The following is a 7,799-nucleotide window of genomic DNA, read 5'->3' on the forward strand; positions in this document are numbered from 1 at the left end:
AATATTAGTGATATTGTCTGATGATTTCTACATCCACTGGTTCACCTTTCTTTGGAGTGGAGACAAATATGAACCTCTTCTAGTCAGTTGGTCAGGTAGTTCTCTGCCAAATTTCTTGCATAAATGAGTGAGTGCCTCCAGTGCTGCATCAGTTTATTGATATATTTCAGTTTGTTTTCCATCCATTCCTGGTGTCTTGTACTTTGTCAGTGCCTTCAATGCATTTTGGACTTCTGTCAGTATCATTATCTCTTGATCATATACTATGTTTGAAATGGTTGAACATTGACCATTTCTTTTTGGTACAGTGACTCTGTGCATTCTTTCCATCTTATTTTGATGTTTTCTGCATCTTCAGTATTTGATCAATAGAATCCTTCAATATTTCAAGTTGAGGCTTGAATTTTTTCTTCAGTTCCCTCAGTTTGAGAAATGCTGACTATGTTCTTCCATTTTGGTTTTCTAACTCCAAGTCTTGGCACATTTTGTTATAATATTTGACTTTGCCTTCCCAAATTGCTTTTTGAAATTTTCTATTCAGCTCTTTTACCTCCTCATTTCTTCCACATGCTTTAACATCTCTTTTCTGGAGAGAAAATTTCAGAAATTAGGAGATAATAAACATGTATTTTAAATTAGTGAATTTGGGGGCCATTTTTTAAATGTAAAAATAGGTAAATAATGTTGTTGTTAGTGTCATTGAGTAGTTCTGACTCAGAAACTCTGTATGGTGTATAGCTGCTAGGTTTGAATCATTGACCTTGAGGTTTGCAGTACATTATTTATCCTACAGAGCTGCACTAGGACTCCAGAAAAGTAATGCTGTTGTGATTAAATGCTGTGGAGTCAGATGCAACTCATAGTGAAACTATATAAGTTTTCCAAGGAACGGCAAGTGGATTTCAACCACCATCTTCCCAGCTAGCAATTGAAAGCTTATCCTATGGCACCACACCAGGATTGTTGTTGTTTAGTGCTGTCGACTCATAATGACCTTGAATAGCATCTCCAAAGAGTGACTTGGGGGTTTGAACCACCAAAATTACAGTTAGCAGTCCAGTGCTTATCATACCACACCATACCTGGAGTCTAGGACTCCAGATAATGTTTGATAGGGGCACTGTGAGAGGAAGGAGCAAGGGTAGACATGATCCCAGAAACTCTGAAACACCACTTACTCATTAGATGCCTGAACTCCAAATTTCTGACCTACCCATCCCACAGAATAGGGAAATATAAGAAGAGATTGAAATTGAAGGGGAGGCAGGAATATAGTTCCTACAAGTCAGAAGTAGCCAGAGCGGTTATTGCCAGTATTCCCTTAATGAATTTAGGGTTTTGATCTCTTTGGAAGGAATGACAGGTGCAGGATAAGAGGAAGTGGCCAGAGTAGAAATTGGACAGTGACTCATCAAAGGCTAACAACCAATCGGAGGGAAAGAATAAGAAAATGAATATATCACAAAAACACAGATGCCTTGTGGCTTGTGCTGTGAAGGGTGACATCAGTCTTACTCCTAGGATTGTTGTTGCTTTTGTTAAGTGCAGTTGAGTAGGCTCTGACCCACAGTGATCCTGTATAGGGTTTCCGAGGAGTGACTGGTGAACTTGAACGCTCAACCTTGCGGTTGAAATCGACTTTGCTGTGGAGCATAGTAGCCCACAGCAGTACCCTAACTGCCTCTTGGTCTATGTTCAGATTTCTCATGAGCACAACTAAGTGTTCTGAAATACTCATACTTTGCAACATTATCCATAGTTTGTCATGACCCACACAACTGAAAGCTTTGTGTAATAAATAAAGTACAGATAAACATCTTACTTGTATTCTATCTGATGTAAGCAATGATATCTCTCGTTCCATGTCCTCTTCTGAATCCTGCTTGAACATCTGGAAGTTCTTTGTCGATGTATGGTTGCAGACATTTTTGGATTGCCTTTCTTGAAACTTTACTGACATGAGATATCAATGATACTGTCCGATGATTTCTGCATTCCATTAGGTCACCAAGACCATATTTTCCAGTGACGGATCTTTCCTCTTTGTTTGTAACCATTGCATTCCAATCACCAGTAACTATCAATACATTGTGATTGCATATTTGATCAATTTCATAGTGAAGAAGTTCTGGAATTCTTCAGTTTCATCATCATGGGCTTTAATAGTTGATGCATAAATTTGCATAGTAATGGTATTAACTGTCTTTCTTGTTGATTTATGGATATTATCTTATCAGAGACAGCATTGTAATTCATGACTGATCTTGATATGCTCCTTTTGATAATGACTGTGACACTATTCCTCTTCAATTTGTCATTCCTGGCAGAGTAAAGTATGTGATTGCCAGATTCAAAATGGCCAGTACCCATCTATTTCAGGTCACTAATGCTTAGGATATGAATGCTTATGTATTTCATCTCATTTTAAAAAATTTCCAATTTTTCTAGATTCATACTTTGTTCATTCCATGTTCCAGTCATTAATGGTTACAGCTGTTTCTCTTCATTTTTAATTGTGTCTCATCAGCAAATGAAAGTCCTGAGGGATTTAGTTCATTTTCATCATCACTTTCAACTCTACTTTGAGAAGGCATTTTGAGTGCCTTCCAACCTGAGGATCTCATCTTCCAGCACTATACCTGACAATATTCTGTTGCTCTTCATCATGTTTCAATGTTCAATAATCTGGTATTGACAGTGTTCAAATATTTTTAAGGTTTTCAGTGACTAAATGTTCAGAAGTAATCCCTCTCTCCTTCCTAGTATGTCTTCTAATGGAAGCTCAGCTGAAGCTTGTCCACCATGGGCTACCCTACTGATATTTAAAATACCAATGGCATAGCTTTCAGAATCTCAGAAATACATCTGCCACCACAGGAAGACAAACTGACAGATGAGTGGTGGGTACTGAATTTGCAACAAATGGAAAAAAAAATTAATAATATTTATTATTTTGGCTATTGGATACATTAAGACTTATTTGTTTAACCTTTAATTTCAACAACTTACAACTCTCCATTTCAGTCAGACTCTTAAAGCTCTATATCCGTTTCATAGATTTTTAAATTTCTTTTTCAAAAGAGGAAATGATCTGAAAATGGTTGTCTGTACTTACACCTTGATTACACTTCAGCTAAAATTCCAAGGTGTTAAGAGGTCATTTGCATCTGAGGCCTTTTATGTTCTAATTATGAAATGAAATGTTTCTATTTTTAAAAACTTTCAATCATCCAAGCAAAGGTAGAAATCTTTTAGTTGCAAAATGCTATAAATGAGGGTACAACATGTGGGTTGATGAAATCAACCTGTGATTACTAAATTAAACATTTGGCATATAATCGATTATGTGCAAATATTGCAGACAATCTACATGATTGTACATGGCTGATACAGTTTATTTTGGAGTTTTCTCACAAAATTTCCTTAAAAGAACTTTCCTATTTACTTATCTGCCTAAGAATGGGTCCATTCCACTTTCTATGCTGCAAATAAATCCATAATATTCTATGTGTATTTTTATGTAGTTGTCATTATCATCTTAATGTGTAATAATGTTTGTACTTTAATGACAAGTCCTGGCAGATCAGTGGTTAACATTCTTCTACTATCATAAGGGTTGAAAGAGTAACCCCACTAGCTATTCCATAGGAGAAAGATATGGCAGACTGCTTTAATAAAAGATTCATAGTCTTGGGAAGTGTCATGGATTGAATTTGCCATTCCCACTCCTGCCACACACGCAAAATGTTTGGCTGAGCCATTCTCAGTAGTTTTATAGTTATGTAATTATGTAAGTTGGCATATATCTAACAAATTATCCCCCAGGATGTGATGTGTTCAGCCCTGATCTGATGTGAAAGAATCTGCAGCACCCTTGTCTGTTATAATGGGAGTTTCATAGGATGTCACCTATATCATCTTTTACCTACGAGAGAGGTGAGCAGAGGAGGGGGGCCTATTAATTATCACCAAGAAAGAAGAATTAGGAGCAGATGATGTTTAGTCAGCTGGAATGTCCTAAACCAGCAGACACAGAAAGAGAAGGCCTTCCTGTAGAGCCGGTGCCTTGAATTCAGACTTCCAGTCTCCTAAACTATGACAGAATGCATTTATTTGATTATTTGTTACTAAACTTTATATTTTTAGATCCAAAAAAGATTTTAAGCCTTATATTTTAGTTTATATTATATTCTGAAATGTCAGTAACTTATTCCTTAGGATCAAAAAAGTTGTAGACTGTTGTTTCCTAACTTATAGTCAGGATATTTATTAACAGATCACAATTTGGATTCTGAGAGACAATAATAAATTTAGATGAAAAAATTACTCAGTAATGTTTACTTCAGTTAGAAATTGATAAAACATGAAATCAAAATGCAATGATAATTACTGGTGACTGGAAAGCAAAAGTTGAAAACAAAGAGGATCAGTAACTGAAAAATATGTCCTTGGTCATAGAAATTATTCTGGAGATCACATGACAGAATTTTACATAACCTATGACTTACTCATTGCAAATATGTTGTTTAAAAACCATAAAAGGTGACTTTGCACATGCACCTCACCAGATGAAGTAAACAGGGATCAGATTGGTTACATCTGTGGGAAGAGACAGTCAAAAAGCTCAATATCATCAATGAAAACAAGACCATGTTCAGATTATGAAACAGACTATCAATTGCTCATATATTTGCAAGTTCAGGCTGAAGATGAAGAAAATTAAACAGCTACATAAAAACCAAAATATGACTTTGAACATATCCCACCGGAATTTAGAGACCATCTCAAGGACAGATTTCATGCATTAGATAATAATGATAGAGCACCAGAAGAGTTATGGGAAGACATCAAGAATACCATACAGGACAAAAGTAAAAGATCATTTAAAAGACAAGGAAAAAAGAAAAGACAAAAATGGATGTCAGAAAAGATTCTGAAACTTGCACTTTATTACAGGGAAGCTAAAGCAAATGGAAAAAATGAAGAAGTAAAATAACTGAACAAAATCATCAAAGAGCATCTAGAAAAGACAAAGCAGATTATTATGTTGATATCTGCAAAGATCTGGAGTTAAAAAACCAAAAGTGAAGAACAGGCTCAGCATTTTGAAAGCTAAAGGAACTGAAGGAAAAACTCAATCCTCAATTTGCAATATTGAAGAACTCTATGTTTAAAATATTAAATAATGCAGAAACATCAAAGAACAAGGAAAGAATACATAGAATACACAGAGTCACTGTCCCGAAGAGATATGTTCAATGCTCAGCTATTTCAATAAGTAATAAATGATCAAGAACTGATAATACTACAGGAAGAAGTTCAAGCTGCACTGAAGTCATGGGTGAAAAACTAGAAGCACTCACTCATCTATGCCAAGAAATTTGGCAGAGAGATATCTGTCCAACCAATTAGAAGAAAACCATATTTGTGTCCATTCCAAAGAAAGTTGACCCAATGGAATGCAGAAATCAATGAACAATATAATTAACATCACATGCATGCAAAATTTTATCAGTAATTCAAAAAATGATCTCAGCAGTACATTGACAAGGAGATGCCAGAAATTCATGCCAAGGGTACAGATCAAGGCATATAATTGGTGACATCAGATGCTTCTTCACTGAAAGCAATGAATACTAGAAATATGTTTATTTTTGCTTTATTGACCATGCAAAGTCTTGACTGTATGGATCATGACAAACTTAAGAATACATGGGAAAGAATCGGTATCCTAGACCACTTAGTATTCCTCATAAGTCCCCTGTGTACACATAAGTTGTGCTCATAATGAAACACAAGGCAATTATTTGAACAAGACAAGGGGATACTGAATAATTTAAAATCAGGAAAAGTATGTGTCAGGGTTGTGTCTTGGGACTGTGGGTTAGTGCTCTGGACTGCAAGGTTGGTTTGAACCCAAAAGTTCAGCTGTTCAAGCTCACCAGGCACTCCTCAGAAATTTTATACAGGGTCGCTGAGTCAGCACCAACTCAACTGTATTTAGCAACAACAATAACAAAACTCAATCTGTATGCTGAGAAAATATTCAGTTAAACTGGATTATGTGAATTAGAATGTGATATCAGAATCAGAATAAGACTCCTTTACAACCTTTGATGTGCAGATGATACAACCTTGTTTGCTGGAAGTGAAAAGGACTTAAAGTACACATTGAAAAATCAAAGACTAAGTCTTGCATTTCAATGTAAAGAAAGTAAAAATTCTTACAATTTTAATTCTAGACCAATTGATAACATCCTGATAGATTGAAAAAATTTTGAATTTGTCAATGATTTCATTTTGCTTGAATTCACAATCAACACTCATGGAAGTAGCTGTCAAGAAAGCATATGATGTAGTAAGGCAAATCTGCTGCAAAAGACGTTTTCAGAGTCTTAAAGAACAAATATGTCAGTTTCTGGACTAAGGTGAGACTAACCCAAGTTACGGTGTTTTCAATAGCCTTATATGCATGTGAAAGTTGAACAATAAGTAAAGCATGTAATAGATGAATCAATGCATTTGAATTATGGTGTTGGAAAAGAAATTTTAAAAGTAACATGTAGTAGCTAGCAGTAGAACAAACAAATCTGTGATGGAAGAAGTGCAGCCAGACTGTTCCTTAGAAAATAGGAAGGTGAGAGTTCTGTCTTATATTTTGGACATGTCATCAGAAGGGACCAGTTCTTGGAGAAGGACATGTCTGCTGAAGTGGAGAGTCAGCAAAGAATATGAAGACTGTCTACCCTACCTCCACCCCCAAGGACATAGATTGGCACAATGGCAGCAACAATGGGCTCAAGTATAGCAACAATTGTGTGAAAGTCACAGGACCAGGTGATATTTCATTCTGTTATGCGTAGGATTATTGTGAGTCAGAAACAACTTGATGGCACCTAACAGCACCAAACAAGAAACAGAGTATTGAGCAAATGGCATTATTAAAATAAATAAAATAAAATTCTCTATTAAGTCCACATTGAAATGTGCATTTTCACAATAAGAACACATACAGACTACTTTTACAATATAAAATTAAAGATCATAATTAGACAAAATAGTTGTGAATATTATTAAAATGTATACTTGAAAGAAGGGGAAAATAAAAAAAGAGTAACCCACTACAATTTGATGAACTTTACCTATACTTATGGATGTAATAACTCAAAAAAGGGAACAAATCTTTACAGTGAGGATCACTCCCACCGCCTCGGTACACGGGGTTGACAGGGATGGACAACATAGACATTGGCTACCCAAAATGGTGGGGCTTATAAAGGCAAGAAGTGACTGGCTTACAAGCTTTCAAGAGGGAGCCTAGTTTCAGATGGGGCAGAAGAAGGTAGAATCACCACTGAATTAATTCCATTTGGTTGCAACCGGGCTGGCAAAAGGAAATGGAGCTAAAACTCTTGTGGTATTGTAGTGAATAATTGCCATCAGGCCTAACTGTAATGCTAGGAAATATAGAGGTAGATGTTTTTTGACAAAAGGAGGAGAGTGATTGATTTTGCAGCCCAGGAGCGGAGGTCCCTGGGACCATCAGGTGAGAAGAACGGAGAGCCGGACCCTACTTAGAGAGGCAGTGATGCCAGGGATGGAGACAGAGAAGATGATGTGGACAGATGGAGTGGCTGGGAGCACTGGACTCAGGGAGGGAGAAGGGCTGTGTGCTGCCGGCCTGGTGGGGGGCGGGGGGTAGCAGGCCTGTGTGGTGTACCCTTTGGGGTTATATGATGGTAATCAATTGCAATGTAACAAAATAACGATAGGATAAGTGTAAAGCTGATGTTCTCCCA

The sequence above is a fragment of the Chrysochloris asiatica genome, unplaced genomic scaffold (assembly GCF_000296735.1).
Source record: "Chrysochloris asiatica unplaced genomic scaffold, ChrAsi1.0 scaffold00463, whole genome shotgun sequence".
Lineage (NCBI taxonomy): Eukaryota > Metazoa > Chordata > Mammalia > Afrosoricida > Chrysochloridae > Chrysochloris > Chrysochloris asiatica.